Source organism: Eptatretus burgeri, chromosome 4, assembly GCF_056783735.1.
Source record: "Eptatretus burgeri isolate ZD-2024b chromosome 4, Ebu_testis_v1, whole genome shotgun sequence".
Taxonomy (NCBI): Eukaryota; Metazoa; Chordata; class Myxini; order Myxiniformes; family Myxinidae; genus Eptatretus; species Eptatretus burgeri.
Window position 1 is genome coordinate 17451299 of NC_140964.1, and position 25192 is coordinate 17476490.

General features: G+C 48.6%; 1 protein-coding gene and 1 long non-coding RNA gene across 20 annotated transcripts in view; one reads left to right on the forward strand and one right to left on the reverse strand.

Annotated features, from left to right (window-relative positions):
• The window catches only part of LOC147027556 (oxysterol-binding protein-related protein 6-like), a 185148-nt gene that overhangs the window by 57590 nt on the left and 102366 nt on the right, over positions 1–25192 (reverse strand). The gene's annotated exons all lie outside the window — the stretch shown is intronic.
• On the forward strand, positions 691–25118 carry LOC147027558 (uncharacterized). The gene is made up of 2 exons (XR_015057111.1): positions 691–1349; positions 24196–25118. It is a non-coding gene; the product is annotated as an uncharacterized LOC147027558 (long non-coding RNA).

A 25192-nucleotide genomic window follows, 5' to 3' on the forward strand; every position in this document is an offset into this window, starting at 1 on the left:
TATGCCCCATTCCCAGGTGTCTGAGCATTTCAATCACAGGATGTGTGAAGGATTTCAGGTCACTGAATTCAACCTGCCAATAATTTTTGAGGTCAATAAGGACCACAAAGTTAACATGGGGCCCAAGATCAACAACTATAGGTGGTATTTATAAAATCCTCAATTTTCATCTGATTGACTTGAAATTTGAAGAGGAGTTGCATATTTGGTCATTCAATTCAACCACCAATTATTTTCGGGGTCAAATTTGTTTTATGGATTTTGCAAGTGTCGTGCTCTGCACGACGTCGTCGTCTTCTTTGTTTGCCCGTGCGTGTGCAGGATATCTCAAAAAGTTGTGGACGGATCCGGATTAAAGTTGATGGGCAGATTGGGTGTGTGACAAGAAGAACTGATTAGATTTTGGTGAAGATCTGGATCTGAATCTGGATATGAGAGTTATTTAATTTTTAAAGTGATTCTTCACCATTGAGAGATAGGACCAAAAACGATTATATCGCATGATATTTAAAAAATGTATTGGGCACGATATGTTCTCGTGGATCAGGCATTATGTGGCAGAGATATGCGCTCTACCGAGTGTATTGAGGTTAGTCTGTATCGTTCCAGTGTGATCTTCCCCTTCTCTACCTGCTTTTAATATCCTCAATCCACCAACAATCCGCTTCACCAAACCTCAATTGAACAATCCCTCCTTCATCTCCTCAGTCTTTCCTTCAACCCCACAGTTGGTTTACTCTTGTCCGTCGGTTGGTCTCTATCCATCTCCCTCACCCCATGATCCGGCTCTTTCCTCTTGTATTATTCACCACCAACCATCTGTTCATCCATCCCTTACCATCGACAATTAATCTTCTGGACCAGTTACAAATTACGTTCCCATGTTCTTCCTTCCCAGCACTCCTCCATTCGTCACACGGGACAACGCTTCTCAAACACATGTGGAGTACAAAATAATGTTTACATGCAGGGGGTGGAGCGGGGACACTCCCTCGCTGCACCCACGCCGAGAGGGGTGGGGCGGGGGCGCCTATGGCCATCAGGCGTAACAACGCGGGGATTCTCTACAGCCCCATCGCTCACCCGCCCACGTCGGATGCACACCATTGATGAAGATGCTCGCCTGATGTTTGCTCTGTCAAAACCATGACCAGCGCAACCGGTTTTAAGAGACAGAACGCAAGGGTGTTCTGCAGCTGTTGGCGATGCCCTGAGGGCTGTTGATGCACCAAGGGCACGAGTACATCTCAGACTGCTTGTTTGGGAGATTGTCTGCTGGAGTGCGGGTCACGCTGGATCTAGCTGTGCTGGAATACGAGGCGCAGGAGCAAGTGGTGCCGGGGCCAGAGGTGAGCAGCCCATGAGCCAAGGACATGTTGCAGTCCCCGGAGTGTCTCGCAGCTCACTATACACTCACAACACGCGCTGCCGACACAGCACCGACACTCAATCACACAACCGCTCATCCTCTCAACCCCTCCACACAATATTGTGACATCCACGGGATTTGAATAGTCCCGCCAACGTAGAATGAGCCGAAACGATGGAGGCGGTTTATTTATTTATAACCCAAACATGGCGGTTCTAATCGCTCTACCGCAAACGGGACGAGGAAGGTGGCACGAGTCACTTTTCACTGAGTTGATGATGTTTATTTGTTTTTATTATTACCAGAAATAACAAGACTCGGCAAGAAGAGGGATCCGGGGCGATTCGACGGGATGGTGTGGGATCGGGCGTGGGGAAAAACACAGACAATTCCAATGAATATACAGTTCTCAATCCCCCTAAGGCGCCAAGCACACACACACACACACACACACACACACACACACACACACACACACACACACACACACACACACACACAACGTAGCTATTTCTGGTGGTCAGGCTGGACCGTGGTGTGGACGCAACTGTCCCTGGATCGGCGTCGGACGAGCCGGCCTTGCTCTCGTCAGGGGGGCAGGAGAAACCGCGGTGCTGTCGACCTCCTGGTCCTGGCCCAAGTACACCCACAGCCGCCAGGGAACCAGCTCTGGCGCCAAGTTGCGAGCAGGAGAGGGAGGCAGGTCCACCCGCCGCCCGACCCCGCACTCCGAGTCAGCAGAACCCCAGAGCCAACCAAGGTGAGGCACGAGGCCCAGCAAGGCTCCAAGACACGATCAAGAACACGATCGATTCAGCACAACAACAAGGACGCTCTCAGCCGCCACAGGAAACCACACCAAAAAAACACGATCTTTTTGGTTGTAATCTTCTTCCTCTTTCTTTTCGACCCCGAACAGAACCTTTTTATCCTTCGTCCTCGTCACTCCCAATCGAGCCGTTTATTGGCCCACCGCCATCGCCTTCCGCCAATCGTGATCACGGGGCGGAGCCATCCGCTACACTGTCCTGTGACGTCACGGTCAGTCTTCAGAGAATACCAAAAGGGGTTTACGCAGACACACTTACCCTATCCCGTGTCCCTATCTAATTACGTGACATTTATCATTTCCCCCTTGAAGAAATGAACATTTACTAGACAACTTATCACCACTGAATTGCTACTTATTCTATCGAGATCCTGGTAAACTCGAACAGCATGGCATACCTAATTAAACATCCTAATTACCCTTTGAATGCATACCCCCCCTCCCCTCAAACGTAACACTGCCCCCTCCTCTGGTACCGCAGCTCCTGCAAGGTATATCACAGGCGCTACCGTACCAGCCTTAACACTAACTGACTCACACCTAATTAACCTAATGAAATAAAGTAGGAGGGGCAATGGGCAGCGAGTCGCAGCTAACTTACCTATCCTGCTTAATGTACTACCCCCTTATGGCCTTATCCTCGCCTAAACAATCATTCGTTTTTTTTATTTTTTATTTTATCTCATGAGAGCACTGAGCGAAGTTGCACTCCATCTTCTAGATCATCGCTCTTGCCCAACACTCTTCCAGTGATCTGGGGAGGGGAAACAAAAGGTTCCACAAAAACACAACACTTATACTTTACATTCCTACTCTAAGCCTTAACGACACTATTCACAGGATATTTACACTTGACCGCCTCCCCCAGTGGATGCTAATAGACCCAGCGTTACCTGGGGAGCCAATTTTCAAATTTGCTTGCCCCAAAATTATGCGGACATCATGCCCTTGCTGCACATGTCAAGTTGTGCGGGATCGAGTGGGACACACATCTTCACAACACTCACACCATGGTCATCATCACATTTCTAGGTCATGGTCCTCATTTTAATCATGCAGGCTGAATCCCGTCATGGCCGTGGGGTGGGTTACCACAAGATGATGGGGGCATCTCAGGTGCAACCATGCCCACAGGTAAGCTTTAGTCCAACCCGGACGTTTCTCCGCCCCGCTCCCTTTGATTCCCTCCCCCCTGGTAGCCATCAGCTCTAATCCCATACAACACTCTGGAAGGGGTCTCACTGGCTCCTCTGGCCTTCCTGGGTCGCAAGGTCCTACCCGCCTTGGTCGCCCAACCAGACCCTCTCCGAATTTCCTCCAGACACTGTCACCATTAGCCACCAGGTGGTGAATCTCCTTGAGGGGGATCGCAATTCACGCTCACCGTGAGCTTCAGCAATCCCTGTGGACAAGCACATCATCCCCACCCACAAAACCCACATGACTCCCCCACCCCATCGGCCTTACATGTGACACCTGCATTTCTAACACTTCGCCGACCATGACCTTCCCTGTTACCACACCATGTCCAATAAAAAATCAATGTGTGCACCATACATTTCACTTCTTCACTTAAAACAACTCACACAGCACTTCTCACCCGATCCATGCACCAGCCATTGGACAGCCACTCGTGCCCGCTTTGTTTCCAATTACCCACTGTCCCGATTGTCACTCTAAAACCCAGCAGAACTTACAAACCCATGCCAATTTTTCCACAATTCACTTTTTTCACCAAAGGAGGGCACTTCGCCACAATCTCAGCAGCCGTGCATGGCCCTATATGCTCAGCCCGATCTAGTCTCCCAGACCCCCGACAGTGATCTCCGGACCCGACCTATGAAAGGGCATCTCGGATAGACCTGGCGGTTCAGCAGGAGGATTCACCCTCTCCGAGTCTAAAAGTCTATTGGAGAGTCCCTCCATCGCCGGGTACCGGCAATATCGTTGCATGTGTCCTCTTCGCCCGCACCGGAAACAACTCCCCATAAAAGGCCCCCGTGAGTATCGGTGAAATGTCTGTTCCGGTTCCGGACCCCCTCGGCCATAATCGAATTGCTCTATTGGCTGGGCTGGACCCCGCCGCTTTGGCGCACTAACTACCGGATTACCCTTTATCAAACTTGACAGTTTCTGGCAAATTTCCTGAAACATTTGGGCAATGCCAATTTCTCCCAGCCCCCCTCCCTGATCCTGGATCTCCGCCTGTCGGATCGTCACCGATGGCCTCTCTGGAACCCGACCCGGCCGACTCCACGAGGCCAGCCTGGCCGCGCACTCGGCCGCTCGGTGCACGGTGGGTGGATCCTGTAGCTCCACTAGCGCTCGGACCTCAGGGTCAGGAAGAGCAGCTAAAAATTTCTCGAGTGCCAGTCTGTCCCATGCCTCCACTGTAAGGTCCCGATACGCGATCCTGACTGATTGTTAAATGTCCTGTGCCAGCTCCTGCACTGTCTCACCCGGCTTTAATCTGCGGTGCTGGAGCTGGGCCCGCACCAGATCACAGTTTGCCGCGAACCCAAACCGACGGCTCAACGCCTCGCAAATGTGGGAGCTGGTCAACATCCCCTCCGCGATCACGCGAACACATCTGCGGCTGGTCCCCGCAACGTTGCCACCAAATTCCCTGTACGTTCCTGCTCATTCCACCCGCTTAGTCGGGAAATGCACTCAAATTGCGCCAGAAAAGCTTCAACGCTCCCTGACCCGTCGAAATTTACCAGGGGGATTACTTTTACGGTGGCCCGCTCTCAGTTTCTCCCTTGTCCGAATCCAGCCCAGGGATCAAACACCCTTGTGGCTGCGTATCCAATTTCGGAGCCCACTGTGGCCAAAGATGTTTTGTGGTGAGGGTCTCATGGGTCAATTTTGCCTCCTGTTCCAAACGTTGAATGGACCGATTCACCTCTTCCCGCAGGATCTTCTGGGCCCGCACAACCTCCTCCAAGGCTCCATCGCGAGTTTGTAGCTGCTCCTCAACCAACCCGGACACTCTACTTACAAAAGACGGCTCTACCAAGCCTTTATCCAAGACTTCATCTTGGCTCATAATTTTACCTTGTTCGTCCAAACGAGCCTCCAATCCTTTTACCTCCTCCGCCAAATTCATCCCTTGCTTCCTCAGCTCTCCCCACTCTTCAACTTGCAGCTGCATACTGTACTGTACTGTACGGGGAGATGCTTAGCAGGCAGACACGAAGCGGAGGAACAGTCGAGCCGGGCTGTGTTGCACGAGTGCGAGCCAGGGCGTACTGTGCCCGCGGCTCCCCTTTATTCCGTACTCGGTCCACTCACGAGCCGGCCGACTCCAGCATTACTACGACGCCTCAGGCGGCGTGCACACCTCATATCCCTTGCCAACCCCCACGGCCACTCCTCCACCATCACGCCCATCATGCATCATCATCATGCCCCTCCCCGTGGGCATGGCTACACCACACTCCTCCCTCCTAAAAGTATGATTATTAAATGATCAGTATTATAAGAAGCATAGACAACACGAAGAACCTCGGTATAATAATCATACAAATAAAATGAAAACAGCGAAGTATAACAGCACATCACATCATATAATGCGTGGAAGCGAGCTACTGGAGAAGCACAGCAGCACGACTCAGCAAACCCGCCCCCAGGCAGACCTGAAACAGATAAACCTTTCGAGGCCGGACCCCCGCTGTCTGGAACCCGCGGCGCCACCGCCAGACCCAACCGACCTTGGTGGGGGCGCTGAACAGCACCCTTGGCTGGAAGCAACAAACACTCCCCAACCCTCACGCACCATAATCAGTTGAGATTCCACCGCATGGCCAAAACGGCCTTGAGCGCACCCAGAGAGCCACGCACCAGGCGCCAGGCACGTCTGACCTCGCTGAAAGCAGAGGTGGGGGTAACGCCGACCAGCGCACGAGTCCCGGCTCCGAGTCGATCTCCGAGACCCACACGGCAGTTAGACGGTAGTAATTCCATTTAAACCCCACTTCAATCATAAGCTCGTTATAGATCAATAGGAATAACATTCGAACCATTGCGAATTCATTTTTCCGTACAGCGCGCTTTTTTGATAAAATCCCAGTACAAGACAAAGCAATTACCTGCGGCCTGGAGCAACTGGAGGCTAACAAACCTTCTTTATTCGCCCCCACATCACATTGATCATAACACCAACTCCATTGACTGATCTCCGCCACATCCACTTTTACACGAGAACTGCTGGCATTTATTTCAACAACATTAAACTGCATCACTAGAGCAAGGAAAAACACATATGCCATGAACAACAACCCACAACCCACATCACGAGTCCGCTTCTTGGTTGTCGACTTGATGCTGCGACTCGCGACTCCCTTTAACGCCACGGGCGCACCGCCACCTGTTGAAGCTGCCTGAACCACACCGATGCGCATTGCCTCACGAACCCTGCCACAGCGCGGGAACTCATCGCGAACGAAGCGCGGGAACTCATCGCGAGAGCTGATATGGCTCTCGCCGCTCCTGGAGCGCACATCATCGCTGCAGGCAGCAACGAACGGTGGCTCCCGCTGCATCGACGCGGCCCCCGCCGCCAGCGCCTCGCCCTCGGTATTCGACGAAGGTCTCGAAGAGAGCACTGGCACATCTGGAGGCACGAACCGGAACCCGTTCCGACCCAAAAGGGTCCGGCTCGCCAAGCCCGGCTCCTGCTCCGGCTCGCCGGCATCATCATGCCCGGGCTGCAGGCTGATCTCCAGGTCACTGGGGTCCTGCTGCGGTGCCCCTTCGCTCCCGGTGCGACCGTGCTGCGGTGCGCGCTCTCGTCCCGCACCGCTAGGCGTGCGAGCACCCTGCGGCACTTGAGCCATCGCGCGGACTTGCGCGGTCACCGGTGTCTGCTCGTCAGTTGAAACAGTCGCGAGCGCCGAGTCGAATGTGATGTCGGCCAATGGCTGCTCGCAGACAATGTCAATGGCTGCCCGCAGACCAGAAATAAAATGAGCTCTGAACCGTGCCGGATGCTCCTCTGCCATGAATTTGCACGGCACAGCCGAATGCGATGTGCGGCCAGCACGAGTGGACTCACCCGACACCCGATCCGTGCCTCGCTCACTTCCCCCCCCTGCCACTGATCTTGTCATTTCCGGATCAATCGCAAGCAGGTTTCGACGCGGGACGGAAGGATCGCCTCGCACACCGCCATCTATGAACGCAACAATGGGCGATGACCCTCGGCCCACACACCGTAGACGACCTCGAGAGCCCAGACCGCCGTCCGAGTGATTGCATTGCCACGCTCGCCCACGACCCGCGCCGCAGACCGTGCGCATGGCCGTGCGTGCCTGGCCCATCGCGATGACCCCTAGACCATCTGCTGTGTCCCGACCATCGAGACCTCGGATATTCTCCAGAGCTTGTGCGACGTCCAACGCCGCGTTCGAGCCGAAACGCGTATCCTCGACAAAACGAACAAGAAAATGAACCAAATGAACGAACGTTGCCCACTCGACGTGGCCGAAGTAGATTCCGACGAAGGCGGGCACGCGTACGTTTGCCATGCACCGACCCTTTGCCATGTTCGCGCCGGCGAGACCTTTGGCTCCGTAGCCTGGAACCGCACGGGTCATTTGCCGCCCTTACACACGTCGATTCGAAGATCCTTGTCGCCAACTGTACTGTACTGAATTGGGAGATGCTTAGCAGGCAGACACGAAGCGGAGGAACAGTCGAGCCGGGCTGTGTTGCACGAGTGCGAGCCAGGGCGTACTGTGCCCACGGCTCCCCTTTATTCCGTACTCGGTCCACTCACGAGCTGGCCGACTCCAGCATTACTACGACGCCTCAGGCGGCGTGCACACCTCATATCCCTTGCCGACCTCCACGGCCACTCCTCCACCATCACGCCCATCATGCATCATCATCATGCCCCTCCCCGTGGGCATGGCTACACCACACATACGAGCATCCACACAGGCACGATGACGTTCCAGGCTTTCATCCACTTTATCAACCCGAATGTTCGTTGCATCAATTTTATCTACCAATTTTTTCCGTATATTTTCCCCCTCCAATGTAATTTCTACCTTTGTTTTTTCCTCCAATCTATCCTCGAATTTACTTTGTATTTCTCCCAATTTAACATCCACACACTTCTGCATCTCAGTTTTCATTTTCTCCATCTTTTCCCCCAATTCATCCCTCATTAAATCAATCCGTGCACCCAACTGTACCCCCATTACCCCCAAATGATCTGTCATTTCTGCCCTCTGTGTCACGAATTGATTTTCCATTTGTGCCGTCATTTCTGCCCTCTGTGCCGTCATTTCTGCCCTCTGTGTCACGAATTGATTTTCCATTTGTGCCGTCATTTCTGCCCTCTGTGTCACGAATTGATTTTCCATTTGTGCCGTCATTTCTGCCCTCTGTGTCACGAATTGATTTGCCATTTGTACCGTCATGTCCCCTATTAAACGTTCCACAGTGTCTGGATCGTCATCGCACCGGTTTCCGGCACTGCCGGCCCCGTTACGGGCGATGAAGCACGGTCCACGCTCTGAATGGGGTAGGTTCCAACCCTACCCCCATCTCTCCCCTCTTCCCCCGACTCGCTGCCAGACACGTGGCCTTCCTCCTCAAACATCTGCACATCCGCCATGGTGCAGAAGTCCCGTTTGCCGCCAATTAATTTAAATTTGAAAAATCCCGCCAAAATTTTCCCGCGCTCGCGCGCTTTTCTGTAGTAATTTTATATTCCAATTCGTGGCGAGATTTTAATCTTGGTATATTCTCCCGATACCAAATATAATTTCGAGGGGTTCGAATATCCCACTTCTGACACCAATGTGACGTCCACGGGACTTGAACAGTCCCGCCAACGTAGAATGAGCCGAAACAATGGAGGCGGTTTATTTATTTATAACCCAAACATGGCGGTTCTAATCGCTCTACCGCAAACGGGACGAGGAAGGTGGCACGAGTCACTTTTCACTGAGTTGATGATGTTTATTTGTTTTTATTATTACCAGAAATAACAAGACTCGGCAAGAAGAGGGATCCGGGGCGATTCGACGGGATGGTGTGGGTTCGGGCGTGGGGAAAAACACAGACAATTCCAATGAATATACAGTTCTCAATCCCTCTAAGGCGCCAAGCACACACACACACACACACACACACACACACACACACACACACACACACACACACACACACACACACACACACACACACACACACACACACAAAACGTAGCTATTTCTGGTGGTCAGGCTGGACCGTGGTGTGGATGCAACTGTCCCTGGATCGGCGTCGGACGAGCCGGCCTTGCTCTCGTCAGGGGGGCAGGAGAAATCGCGGTGCTGTCGACCTCCTGGTCCTGGCCCAAGTCCGCCCACAGCCGCCAGGGAACCAGCTCTGGCGCCAAGCCGCGAGCAGGAGAGGGAGGCAGGTCCGCCCGCCGCCCGACCCCGCACTCCGAGTCAGCAGAACCCCAGAGCCAACCAAGGCGAGGAATGAGGCCCAGCAAGGCTCCAAGACACAATCGACTCAGCACAACAACAAGGACACTCTCAGCCGCCACAGGGAACCACACCAAAAAAACACGATCTTTTTGGTTGTAATCTTCTTCCTCTTTCTTTTCGACCCCGAACAGAACCTTTTTATCCTTCGTCCTCGTCACTCCCAATCGAGCCGTTTATTGGCCCACCGCCATCGCCTTCCGCCAATCGTGATCACGGAGCGGAGCCATCCGCTGCACTGTCCTGTGACGTCACGGCCAGTCTTCAGAGAATACCAAAAGGGGTTTACGCAGACACACTTACCCTATCCCGTGTCCCTATCTAATTACGTGACATTTATCATTTCCCCCTTGAAGAAATGAACATTTACTCGACAACTTATCACCACTGAATTGCTACTTATTACATCGAGATCCTGGTAAACTCGAACAGCATGGCATACCTAATTAAACATCCTAATTACCCTTTGAATGCATACCCCCCCCTCAAACGTAACAATATTTTGACCGACGTAACCCTGTGTGGGTGCGTGAGGTAAGGGGAGTCATCCTTCCACTCTGCTTCTTTCTCCTCATTCCTTCTTGTCCTTCTTCCCGGAATGAATGATGATGCCTGTCTGTTGTCAAAGTAAGTCTGTGTAAGGGGAAAATGTATTAGAGGTAAGTCTGCTCTTCTGTGTCTTTGTCTGCTTGTAAATACCTGCTTAATTAATTGCTTTGTGAATAGGTGCTTCATAATTATCACCTTGCTGATGTTCTCCTCCTCTTCCCTTCATAAGTAAGGGGTGAGGTCCGATGGCACCAACCTTCTGCCCTGCCTTGACCACTATACTCCTTCACCTCCCTCTGTCCTCAGCAAACTCCCACCACCCCAACCATACGAATATCCCTCCTCACACAAATCTCCCATCTCAACCAAGGTCTACCTCTTTTCCTCCTACCTTGCTCCCTCAACCTATCTGCTCTATTTGCCACTCTCTCTTCCCCCATCCACAACAAGTGTCCAGCCCATCTCAGCCAGCATTTCACCAATCTCCCTGTCAAGCTCATCTGCACATCAATCTCCTCCCTCAGTTTATTCATCCTCCTTCTAGCCACCCTTTTCACTCCCGCAATCCGCCTGACCCAGTTGTTCTCACAAAAAAAAAAACAACAAAAAAAATGTTCCCATCCATCCCACCTTTGGTTTTTCTGACCTTTTTTTCCCCCCATACCTTTTAATATAATCAACTGAAACTTGGTACATGGTGTTTTGTCAATTTTTCACAGAGTTGTGCCATTTTTAAATTTTGAACATATCACATATTATACATGGATCAGTGTTCAGCTGCCCTGACTCCACCCCAATGCTTGACACCCATTGGCTGGACAGCTGGCCTAACCCTCCCCAATAAAATCATGTGCCACCATTTGCATGAAGCAGCACAGATCGGCAGCCCTCAGGCCGGGATGATAGTCCATGGCCCAGCACAATTGGAATAATCCCAGGTATAGTCATGGCCAAAAATATTGGTTCCCTTGCACGTATTTCAAATAATGCACCATCTCTTCCAGAAAATTGTTGAAATTAAAAAATCTTTTGGGATTCAAATATGTATTACTTTGGTTTGTAGTGGAACAAAACAAAAAAGCTGAAAAAAATTACTAAATCTTAGCTTATTCCATACAGACATCCTACAATGGCCAGGACAATATTATTGGCACCTTTTATAAGTTGTTAGAAACAAGGAGATTTCAAGCAGGTGATTCTCCTTTACTTTGGAATTGAACTCACCGATGGTGAGTAGCAGGTGCCTGAAATATAAAAATCACTCATTCGACCAGTTTGAATGGAGAAAAGGAGTCATTCAGCTGTTTTGTGTCTGTGTGCACCACAATGAGCATGGAGAAAATAATGAAAATCAGAGAATTGTCTGAGGAGGTCAGACAAGATTGTAGCCAAGCATGGACAATCTCAAGGCTGCAAGTCCATCTCCAGAGACCTTGATGTTCCTGTATCCACCATACGCAATGTTATCAGGAAGTTTAAGGCCCACGGCACTGTAGCCAACGTCCCTGGACGTGGCCGCAAGAGAAAACTTGATCAAAGATTGCAGCGAAGGATTGTTTGAATGGTGGCGAAAGCACCTCGATCAACTGCCAAACAGATTCAAGCTGATCTTCAGACACAAGATACGACAGTTTCAACTCGCACCATCCGTCGCCAACTCAATGAAAAGGGGGTTCTATCATCGGAGACCCAGGAGGACCCCACTGAGGAGGGAGGGAGAGAGTGAGAAGTGAGAGAGAGTGAGAAGTGAGAGAGAGTGAGAAGTGAGAGAGAGTGAGAAGTGAGAGAGAGTGAGAGAGAGTGAGAGAGAGAGAGTGAGAGAGAGTGAGAAGTGAGAGAGAGTGAGAGAGAGAGTGAGAGAGAGAGAGTGAGAGAGAGATAGTGTGGGAGAGAGAGGGAGATAGAGGGAGAGAGATAGAGGGAGAGAGATAGAGGGAGAGAGATAGAGGGAGAGATATAGAGGGAGAGATATAGAGGGAGAGATATAGAGGGAGAGATATAGAGGGAGAGAGATAGAGGGAGAGAGATAGAGGGAGAGAGATAGAGGGAGAGAGATAGAGGGAGGGAGATAGAGGGAGAGAGATAGAGGGAGAGAGATAGAGGGAGAGAGATAGAGGGAGAGAGATAGAGGGAGAGAGATAGAGAGGGAGAGAGATAGAGGGAGAGAGATAGAGGGAGAGAGATAGAGGGAGAGAGATAGAGGGAGAGAGATAGAGGGAGAGAGATAGAGGGAGAGAGATAGAGGGAGGGATAGAGGGAGAGAGATAGAGAGGGAGAGAGATAGAGAGGGAGAGAGATAGAGGGAGAAAGATAGAGGGAGAAAGATAGAGGGAGAAAGATAGAGGGAGAGAGATAGAGGGAGAGAGATAGAGGGAGAGAGATAGAGGGAGAGAGATAGAGGGAGAGAGATAGAGGGAGAGAGATAGAGGGAGAGAGGGGGAGAGAGGAAGAGAGAGGAAGAGAGAGGAAGGGAGAGAGACATAAGAAAGCCTGACTGGAGTTTGCCAAAATACACCTAAACAAGCCAAGATCCTTCTGGGAAAAGGTCCTGTGAACAGATGAGACCAAATTAGAGCTTTTTGGTAAAAGCACATGATCTCTATGTTTGCAGAAAACAAAATGAAGCCTTCAAAGAAAATAACACTCTCCCTACAGTCAAACATGGAGGAGGTTCAGTGATGTTTTGGGGTTGCTGCGCTGCCTCTGGCATAATGGTTGTCTTGAATGCGTACATGGCATCATGAAATCAGGAGATTACCAAGACATTTTGGAGCACAATGTTCAACCCAGTGTTAGGAAGCTGGGTCTCAGTCGAAGGTCATGGGTCTTGCAGCAGGACAATGACCCCATACACACTTCAAAAAGCACCCAGGAATGGTTCAAGACAAAACGCTGGACTGTTCTGAAGTGGCCAGCAATGAGTCCAAATCTAAATCCCACTGAACACCTGTGGGGAGATCTGAAAACAGCAGTTTAGAGAAGACACCTTTCAAATCTGGGAGAAATGGAGCAGTTTGCATAAGAAGAGTGGGACAAACTACCAGTGGAGAGGAAGCTCATTTAATGGCTACAGGAAGCACAGACTGCAGTTATTTTGTCCTATGGTTGTGCTCCCAAATATTAAGTCGAGGGTGTCAATAATTTTGTCAATGCAATTTCTTTTTATTTTCCGATTTAAAAGGATATATTAAGTTATGAATTAAAAACAATTAAAAACAAATATGAATTAAATTATGAATTCTGTTATATTAACAATGAAATGAAGAATTGTGGAGACCAAATACTTTTGTCAATTTCAACTTATTTTTGAAAAAAGTGCAAGGGTACCAATATTTTTGGCCACGACTGTATATAACCACGATGTATATAATACATGCACAGAAACTGTATGCATGTTTTTTCTTCATGTTTGCCCATCGGGTTATTTCCCTCGAAAGAGGAGAGGATATTGCATTTGGGTCCATTTGTTTGTTTTTCTTTGTCCGCATAAAACATGAGTGTTTTTCTCTGCAACTGCTTGTCAGATTGAGCCGAAATTTTCACTATAGGAGCGACTACTCATGTAGAATGTTTTAATGATAATTATGATGTCAAAGGTCACATGGTTTGGCAGCCATGTTGGATTTACCCTAAAACTTATTTTAAAAATCTTCTTCTCGAGAACGGCTGGACAGATAGAGGGGAAACTTCACACAAATGTTCCCCAAGCATTGGGGATACCAGGGTATTCACCAATAATTGATAGGTCATATGATCTGGCAGCCATATTGGATTCAGCGAGAATCTTATAAAAATTATTTCTCTTTAACCAACCACTTCATCAATCGATGTGAAACTTCACAATTATGGTCTAATAATGATAGGGAATATATGTTTTAAATTTCAACCTATTCGGACACATGGTTTGACAGCCAGGATTATTTGATTTTTTAATCTGGGTTCTTTCTGTTTGTTTTTAATAAGGCTTGCTTGGCAGTGCCTGGATGGATTTGAGGGTCGAGGAGTAGCAGCTGAAATGAGAATCATATCCAGGTTCCGACTAATGACTTCATCTTTGCTTTTTGCTTGTTTGGGTTCCTTCTGATAACTACAATGCAGGATGGTACCTATTTGGTCTTCCATTTGATTTGAATTGAATTTATTTCAATCCAATTCTGAATTCAATTGAGTAATAATAAAAAAAAACGTCATGGGTCATGGTCAGGTGTCCAATCAAAACGGGTTCGCATCAAAGCGGGACATCTTGGTACCCGATCATCACTGCCAGCAGTTAAAAAGAGCAGTTTGAATTATGTCTCATTAATTACGGAACACACCAGTCTGCAAACACCACACAAACACCACACAAAACAAGTCCTGGCGAAGGTCCCCCTGTTCAGGTCCCCCTGGTGTGGAGGGTTTATGGACATGGACACCCAGCAGGATTAAATCCAAAACTTGCCAAATGGCAGAGGAGCTCCTTGTGAACCAACAGCCATCTGTATCTGATAGCAACTGCATCTGTGGACGTCCTCCTGCAGTTGGTTACCTTTCCTTGGAGGTTTGCTGGCAGGATTTGCACTCCGGCCACCACAAAACACCACTCCATAAAACGCACTGGAGTGTGCATCGGGGTGGTGCTGAGGTGTTGTGCACAAGACTGTGGTCTCCTCAGGTTAACCTGAGGTTGTCCCAATGGGTAGGTGCCTGGAATGTCCTACCCTAAGAGATGGGGATGGGCCAGGCATCTGCCTGGGGGGATGGCCAGATGGAGGCCCCTGGAGTACCAGCAGAAAGTGGATGCAGCGACATACTGCTCCGGCACATGCTCCCAATGTATGTACGTATGTATGTATTTTTGGTTCTAGTATTGGCTCGAGCATGCGTTCAAGCAAACTAATTCTTATATGTGCTTTGTTATCCTAGTTGTCTTTATTGGTTTTTAGTCTACAAAATATATCAGTAAATGAAAATTGGTTTTCCTTTTATTTCGCCAAATAGACCAAAACACCGTACGTTAGAGAGTTTCTTCTTTTTCATTTTGGTTCCGGTATTGGTTGGAGCGTGTGTTAAACGCAAACTAATTGTTTTATCTCCCAAACATTCATGGAGACCGGTAGGGGACATGTATTGCAAAGCAATTCTCGCTCTTGTTACATCTATTATCTGTTTGTGCTATTAAACACATAAGGCGGAGAGAAGACGACTCCATTTAGCTCTGTCCTGGGACAGCCTTTCCAGATCTACCTCAGTCGAGATGGCCCTTTGAAAGGTACCCTTGGGTCTGCCTTTCTTCCTTTTCCCCATTGGGTGCATTTACATGCTTCTTTTGGTATTATGTCATCAGCCATTCTGAGGAGATGCCCCAGACATAATCCTCGCAATGCTGGTCAGTGGATGAGCATACACTTTTTCTAGGACCGCATTATTTAAGACAAACAAATACAACCCGTCGTTTCGCTGACGGGGACATTAAGGGGGGAGGGGAGAGAGAGGATGGAGGGAGGGGAGAGAGAGGGAGGAGGGAGGGAATGAGGGAAAGAGGGGAAGGAGGGGAAGGAGGGAAAAGAGGCAAGGGAGGGGAAAGAGGGGAGGGAGGGGAAAGAGAGGAGGCAGGGTGGGGAAAGAGAGGAGGCAGGGTGGGGAAAGAGAGGAGGCAGGGTGGGGAAAGAGAGGAGGCAGGTTGGGGAGAGAGAGAGAGGAGGCAGGTTGGGGAAAGAGGGGAGGCAGGTTGGGGAGAGAGAGGAGGCAGGGTGGGGAAGGGAGAGGATGGAAAGAAGAGGAGAGGAGGCAGGGTGGGGAAGGGAGAGGATGGAAAGAAGAGGAGAGGACGGAGGGAGGGGAGAGGAGAGGGTGTGGGGTGGGGCGGGGAGAGGAGAGGACATGGGGAGAGGAGAGGAGAGGGCGTGGAGAGGGGAGAGGAGAGGACGTGGGTAGGGGAGAGGAGAGGATGTGGGGAGGGAAGAGGAGAGGACGTGGGGAGGGAAGAGGAGAGAACGTGGGGAGGGGAGAGGAGAGGACGGAGGGAGGGGAGAGGACAGGACAGAGGGGAGAGGAGAGGATGGAGGGAGGGGAGAGGAGAGGAGAGGTAAGAGTGAGGGGAGAGGACGGAGGGAGGGGAGAGGACGGAGGGGGAGAGGACGGAGGGAGGGGAGAGGAGAGGACATGGGGAAGGGAGAGGAGAGGACGGAAACAGGGGAGAGGACAGGACAGTGGGAAGGGAGAAGAGAGAAAGGAGGGGAGAGGGGAGGTAAGAGTGAGAGGAGAGGACGGAAGGAGGGGAGAGGAGAGGACATGGGGAAGGGAGAGGAGAGGACGGAAGGAGGGAGAGGAGAGAGAAAGTGGGAGGGGAGAAGAGAGAAAGGAAGAGGGGAGAGGAGAGGATGGAGGAAAGGGAGAGGAGAGGATGGAGGAAGGGGAGAGGAGAGGATGGAGGGAGGTGAGAGGAGAGGAGGGAGGAAGGGTAGAGGAGAGGATGGACAGAAGGGGGTGGAGAGGATGGAGGAAGGGGAGAGGAGAGGATGGAGGAAGGTGAGAGGAGGGGCGTGGGGAGGGGAAAGGAGAGGACGGAGGGAGGGAGAGGAGAGGATGTGAGGAGGGGATAGGAGAGGACGGAGAGAGGGGAGAGGAGAGGACAGGAGGGGAGAGGACAGGACAGATGGAGGGGAGAGGAGAGGACGGAAGGAGTGGGAGTGGACAGGACAGAGGGGAGAGGAGAGGATGGGGGGAGGGGGGAGGGGACGAAAGGACGAAGGGAGGGGTGAGGAGAGGGCGTGGGCAGGGGAGAGGAGGGGAGAGAGGGAGGGGAGAGCAGAGGACGGAGGGAGGGGAGAGCAGAGGACGAAGGGAGGGGAGAGGAAGCTAGGAAGGGGAAAAGGTGAGGAAAAGAGGGGGGGAGAGAGCGTCACCAGAAAGGTGAGGATATGAAAAGATAGAAGGTGGGTGGAGATGGGGATAGCAAAGAGAGTGATATGTTCTGCTTAATGACCAAACACAAAAGGAAAAAAAAAACCTCATGTCAGAACAGCTGTACAAACAACAACACAAAGGGTTTGTAAAGTAATCCACTGGCACATCTGAAAAAAACTTTGATTTCCCAGTTTCAGAGAATTCATGGGAACATCAACCAAAAGCAATCACTGAAAACATGGAAGTGCCGCTCACGTAAGAGCTAATGATCCCATCGAGCATGAACATCTAAAACAAAGCATTGCAACCAGATATCATACTTGGGTACAAAAAAAGAGAAGAGAAGGTAATGTGTTTTGAGGTGTTAATTCTCGTGATTTTGGACGAAACGATGCAGAAATCAAGAAAATGACAAAATATGAAGACCTCAAGAATGAAGTGAAAAGATCCTGGAAGCTGAAGAATGCCAAAGTTGTACCAGTGATAGTTGGAGCTACAAATAGTTGGAGGAGAATGTTGGAGGAGAATGATGACAAAGAACCTCACAGAGACATTAAAAACCATCCCTGGGAATATTACAACAAACGAACTACAGTTGGAAGCTGTTTGGGACTTGGTGATCATCCTGAAGAGAGCCCTCAGCACAAAACTTTGAGAACAGAAAACTTCACAGCTTGGTCCATGAATCGTGACCCCTTACCAAAAAAAAAAAGGTGGATACTTTGAGCCTGCCCTATGAGGACTTCATTCCACATTCTGAAACCTGCATATGAAGATACCAATCATCATCAAAAACACACACACACACACACACACACACACACACACACACACACACACACACACACACACACACACACACACACACACACACACACGGATACTGTGAGACCTATTAGGTCTGTTTCACTTCCTGACGAAACCCACCCACATGTTGAGATAGCAGGCAACAACAGCAACCTATGTTTACATTGGTACACACACACACTTTCAGACCTAATAGTTCTCTGTTTCACCTCATGAAACCCACCCCCCCCACATGTGGAGATTGCAGGCTGCAACAGCAACTTGCACGTACATGTACACGAACACACACACACACACACACAAACACACACACACACACACACACACACACACAAACACACACACACACGGATACTTTGAGGCCTGGGGCGTGAGCATTTAAAACCCATACTATCTTCCTGGCAAAAGTCTGCCTGCATGCAAGCATGCTCGTACATGCAGCGACTTTTGCAACCCACTGGTCAGCTCACTCCGAATATGATTCATAGATGCTAGTCCCATCAACAGAGAGGAAAGGTTGGGGAGCATGGGGAGGGGCGGGAGAGAGATAGAGGGAGGGAAGAGGAAAGGGGAGGAGAGGGAGGGAAGAGGAAAGGGGAGGAGAGGGAGGGGTCGAAGTGAGAGGGAGAAGTCGGGGTAGGAAAGAGGGAGAGGGGTGGGAGATTGGGGTGTAGGGTTGTAAAGGAGAGAAAGGGGTGGATAGAGGTGAGGAAGACAGAGAGGTGAGGGAGAGAGAGGGGTGAGGGATTCCGGCAGATGTGACGCCCAGTTTATCATCCATCCGAGAGATGGAACACACATTGCTGAATCACCCTGCCTGTGAAACACCGGGATGACGGTTTATTTCTGGGTCGGGATGCGAATCCAGGCGACATAGAGCAAGCATGCGTACTTCTCGGCTTTCCTGCCATGATATGGCAATTCAATATTTCATAACTGAAAACATTTTTTTCTCATTGTGATCAAATAATTTATTTTGCCTTCCTACCTACGGTGTACAACCGTGGTATCGCCATTGAAACATGCCAAGTGGCTTCACCAAGCAAAATGGTTGAAGAAACTTTTAAAAAGGAAATGATTAATTTTTATTTGTATTTATCCATGCCAAAGTGACGGCTGATATTATGGAAGATCATACAAAAAGGGGAAACGTCGTGGAAAATAAAATTTCACATTTTCAGTGAGCCAGCCACCACCTGTTGCACCGCAGAACAACACGTGGCTAGGAACGCATGCGAGTGACCCCTGAACTTTGTTCAGGTCGATCGACGTTCAGTATTTGGTGACAATGCGGATAGTGTAAAGTGCTCGCCGAGTGGCTTAAGCACTCCAACGAAACGGTTGATAAGAAACGGCTCACTTGGCACGTGATAGGCAATCACCGAACCGTCATATCATGCATACACCTTCCGGAGATGCCCAAAGTGTCAAATATGTCCGAATTGGACAAATGAGCACTTTGCTAGGAGTCGGAACAGCTTGTAAGTTCGATTCTGGGGCTTAAATTTTGTAATCGATTCTGCTTAGTTTCAGAGATTGTTGCGGTGATCGCATGTGTCGAAATGAAATAAAACAACGAATGCTGACATCTCAGGGCGTTTATAAGCATTGCAATGTACCTAGTGATTTGTAGCTATGATGAGCAGGCATTCGATAATACGAGTCAGGAAAGTGAAAAAAAACAACCTTATCATTAAGAAATCGTTGCGGCCTGTTCCAAGTCAAGGCGTGGTTGAACAGGCTAAAAAACATGGTGGCTTCAGACCCCAGCAAGGTTATGTAGGATACACCTGAAGACCTCATCAGAAGCATTAACCGGGGATATGCCTGATGAAGGATAAAATTAAATGAGGCTGCAAATTATCTTCAAAAGGGGTGTTTTAATTAACCCAAACACCCAATTTTCATTCTTGCACTTCCTTGGAGTTTTCTTGGTGAGCATGCAAAGTTTCAGGCTGTTAGGTTTAATGGTTTTGGAGTTATGGAGGACACACACACACACACACACACACACACACACACACACACACACACACACACACACACACACACACACACACACACACACACACACACACACACACACACACACACACACACACTTAGTACAAGCCGGTAGGCGACATGGGTGGTCACTATATAATTGCATACTAGTCATACAGGTTTTGATGGATCAGGCTGAAAATTTTTGACAAAGAGGTTGATTATAGTGTGCATAAAAGCGTGGAAGCCGAATTTTGATTTTCGGAAAAAAAAAAAAAATTCGGATTTTTTCAAAAATTTCAAAAGTCCCATTGCTTGGCAACGGTGGCGTCCATAGCAACGGTGCTCAAAAGCATACAACTAGATCCTGGTATGAACCTATCAATCAAGTTTCATAAAAATCGGTTGACTCCTCTGGCCTCCAGAGCTGTCCATTACATACTGTTACGGCTGTGGAAATTCGCAATACACCATAAAGGGTCCTTCGATCAGTTATGACGATAAGTAATTGTGTAGTTAGATTTCCCCACTGTTGTTTAGAGGGAATTTCCATGTTCACAGGGCTGCGATCCTTTGAGTTAGCCCTTTTTCTTTTCTCTATCATTATTTTGGACCAATCATCCGCCAACAACCAAATCGCCATCACCAACATCATTCCCAAGCAACTACAACTCAAACACCACCACCTTCGCCTCTTCACCTCCACAACTCCACCCTGCAAACATCGCTTCACCGCCATTCTCAAACGACGCCCGCCTACAACCAAACTCCCACCACCTCCGCCTTTCCACCACACGCCGGGCCATGGGTTGTGAATGCGTTCCTATCGCCTCAAAAATCGAATCAGGAATGCTTCACGCCCCCTTTTCATCCATCCAATGACTGAGCATCGGGTAGTGTGGCCCCGCCTCCGAACCCGCTGTAATCCAGAAATTTACATAGACGCCCTCCCCCGGGCTATATAAGTGCGAGCACAACGCAGCTCGCGGAAGAAAGAAAGGTGCAGTACGTCGGCAAAAAGTCAATAACCAAGTCGGAGCAGTGGAGTGGCAGCGGCGGAGTGTCGGCAGAAGAAGTCAAGTCTGCAGTGTCGGCGGGGCAGTCGAGTCGGGAGACGGAGCTCGAAGCCGAGGAAAAGGCAGACGGGGAGCGCCGGAGAGAGCTCGCCGACCACGCCAGGGGTACGAAGCCAGGCGCAGCTACGCTGACATTGCGGCTTGCCTGCCATCGTGCCACGAGGGCGCGGGTAAGACCCTTCGGTCTCGTGGACCTGGCCGCTCCTCCAGATTCCACGCGCATTAGGCCCACGGGCCCAGTCTGACTCTTTGAGGCGGTCTTTTTCTTGTGTTTTCTTTGAATGCGTGTTGTGGCGCCGTGTCTTGTAAAGTAGAAACTGTTTAAGTGCATGTAAATAACCATTGCTTTATTTGGTTGTAACTCTTGCTTGTAAATTGCATTCTTACTGTATGGCTATGAATACGTGCTTGCCTTGTCTGAGTGCGTAATAAATGTGCTTGTCGAACTGTTCCCCGTTTCGTTGTGTCCTTTCCTTTGTTTGAAAGTTCCATCTTGCATCACAGAAGGAATTGGTAGAAGGGTGTGAGCACCCGGTAAATAATCACGTCCGTCGGGGCCGGCGATAACACGGCTCGGTTATCACTGAAGCACGGAACGGACCGCTTAAGCGGTTCGTGTCCGAGGCCGGCCAGCGGCGAGGTACGATCGCCCGGTTAACTACCCGCGCAGGTACTTTGGCAGGTCGAGTTTGGCGAACAACCCTATCCTGCGCGGGTGGCCGATTGGCACGATTGTGGTGGGGTCGAAAGACCCACCCGTGACTAGCTCCTGGAGGTAGTTCCAAGGAGGGTCACGACTGAATTGTCCGTTCCGGTGGGCGACACTGTTGTGATTTGAGTTACGTGGCCGATCGCACGCCGGGCGGACTGAAATTCGTAAGAATACAAACAAACAGACAAGCCGGTAGGCGACATGGGTGGTCGATACATAATTGCATACGTCATACAATTTTTGACGGATCGGGCTGAAATTTTTTGACAAAGAGGTTGATTATAGTGCGCATAAAAGCCTGCGAGCAGATTTTTGATTTTCGAAAAAATATTTTTTTTTAGGATTTTTCAAAAAATTCAAAGGTCCCGTTGCTCGGCAATGGTGGTGTCCATAGCAACGGTGCTCAAAAGCATAGAACTTGATCCTGGTATGAACCTACCTGTCAAGTTTCATCAAAATCGGTTGACTCCTCTGGCCTCCAGAGCTGTCCATTACGTACAGACGTACAAACAGAGACAGACGGAAAAAGTGAAAATAAGGGTACTCTCGCGATCACCCAACAGACATACGGAAAACCTGAGAATAACGGTACTCTAGCAACCACCCAATAGAAGATGTAATTGAACCACTTGGTGTTCAGTAATCTCTGCAGACATCTACACTGAAAGCTTAAACGTTTTCGTTCAATCTGACCATTGGCCCCTTATGACTGTTCCATACAACAATTCCAAGATAACATTGCTGTTGAATAATTTCAGTTTTGACTTCATCCACAATTTCAAGGCACGATTTACTTTTGTAATTCTAATTTTAATGTATGAAAAACAGTGTCCATCTGTTTGTATTCTGCTGCCGAGGCATGTAAACGTTGTTACATCGTTCAGAGTTACATTTTCATGGGTGATGGGTAGTTGATTCATCAGTTTCATGCTATATTTTATTTTATTCCAGTGTCACATTCACAGCAGGGGTGGGGGAAGGGTCAATGAGAGTAGAAGAGAGCAGGGGTGGATATGGGAGAAAGCATGAGGTGATGATGGGTAGCACTCTTTGAAGGAATGGAAAGGGATGGGGGTTGGGGGGGGACAACAACATAAGATACAGGGAGTTGGTTTCACAGATAAGAGAACAGAGGGACGAAGAAAGTGGGAAGAGCATTACTTTTTGCAATTTGGGAGGGTTTGAGAAGTTGTGGGATTCTAGAGGAATGTATGCAACCTGGTTAGGCTGAGGAGAACAGATGATGAGAGGACAGGAGAAGGGAAGCCAGAAATAAGACAATAGAAAACTAAGAATCTACCAAATTTCGCAGTAGGTCAGAACGCTGTGGGAAAGAGGCAGCCCTTGTGACTCACCCTCCCTGCGAACATAAATCAATAACACAGAAAGCCTTGGACTCACTCTGCCAAATATATGGAACCTTGGATTATCGAGATACTACAATATGGAGATTTTGCCAATAACACACAGATTTGTCAATAGCAAGGAGAGCTTCGAGATGTGGTAAAAACACTGAGCACCTTGGACTCATTTCACGAAACATGAAAGCATGATCTCCATTTTTGTTGGATAACTATTTCAACTGAAATTTCAACAAATTAGTCCATTTTCTTCCCTCAAAAATTTGATTAGACTGAGCTTCTTTCATATGCAGCACATGGCTGTGGTCAGCATCATTTGCTGAGAAAAGTTTTTCAGTTGATGCAGTGCCCCCTGTATGTTAGAGCAGTAATTTGTAATTTATTCAGGGTGCCGGCAATAGCTCACCTGCTCTTTGTGACACCGTGGGATGTATAAAGTCCACCAACTAATGCAGGCAGGTAGGAAACTAGTTAAATGTCCATTCGAGGGATGGCACACACATTGATGAATGACCCTGCCTGTGAAACACGAGGACCCGGATGACAGTATGTAGCTGAGACAAGAATCAAACACAGGCTAGACAGCTCAGAGGTGAGTGTGCGTACCTCCAGTCTAGACTTTCCTACGAGCCGGGAATGAGGTAGTCCCTGCAATCCAAGAAATTCCAACTGTTGTAATTATTCAACATACAATCATAAAAAAATTGTAAGGAAAATGTTTTCTTACTAAACATATAAATTGAATAATAACCATGGATGTTCCGAGACGAGCGTCAGTATCTCGTTCATTCTGAACATCCTTGGTCAGAGAATTTCTTTCCTCCTTGTGCAAAATTATCACTTTCTTACTTTATGTAAAAGAAAAATATTTTACTCATTCCTCATGGGTACATAAAATGATCAAAGCCTGACTTCCAGTTGCCTCCATTGAGCTCAAAATATAAATGTATGCCAGAGCCCGACTGGCCTTTTATTGCCATTAGTCATAAAGACAAACATGGTCACTTGGAGAATCAGTATGATGAATTACACATTGATAATTATAATCATAAAATGTGAAATATATCCCACAGGGTAAAATAGTTTTAAAATAATTCCTCATTTTATAATCTTTTTTTTTCTCTGTCTCTTCAGGGTCAGCTTATGCCCAGTGGCATTGACAACGACATCATTAATTTGCCGTCCACGGCCGATCATGATGCTGGAACCCAAAGAACGTGCGACCATCTGCGCAGAACAGCATGACCTTCCTTCAAACGACTCCACTATATGCAGCCATTTGTATGGGTAAAACATCATATCTCATTGGACATGATCTCATCCCTTCGACTCTTTGGAAAAAAAAAATTCTACATTTCATGTGTAAAGAAAGAAAGTCTTTTTCCTAGTTTGGATGAAAGCTAGCACTTTACTGATGGGTACAGAGCAACCTCAGGGCAGTACAACGCTATTTTCCGGCAAAAAGGCCATTTTCCATTACCTGGCTATTTTAGAGCAAATAAATAAATAAATAAATAACAGAATGCACATTACACTTTGCAATCTCTTTTTATCTAACCCTCATTGTGGAAATTTTAGATTTGCTCCCAGTTGGGAATAATAAATCATTCCCGTGCGCACGTAGCACAAAGCGGAAATCAACAATTTGTTCACTTTGTCTGTCTATCAGTCTGTTTCTATGACCAAGGTAAAACTTGATTTCAATTTAATTATATATTTTGAACATTGTACAGGGTGGCCACAATGGCTTGTCACCCCTTGTAAAAATTGACATTGCCTTTGTGTGCAGAGTGTTAATTTGTTCCTTTTATCAGATTGAGTGAACATAACCATGGGTGATACAAACAATTACACCACTGAACAATGGACTGTTGTCAGTGGATTCACAGCAAAATTAGTCAAAATTATTCTCTGTAATGACAATGATGGAGCACAAACGGAAACACTGGGAACTCAAGGCTTGTGTCATGTGATGTAAATGTGTAATAAAGTAAAAGAGTATTACAAATGTTTGTGGAATTACTTGTAGAACCCTTCAGTGTTGTCAGCTCATATGATAAACGGCAATGTCCCAATTTTTACATCAGGTGACAAGAGATTATGGCCATCCTCCATCCATTGGAACCGTACT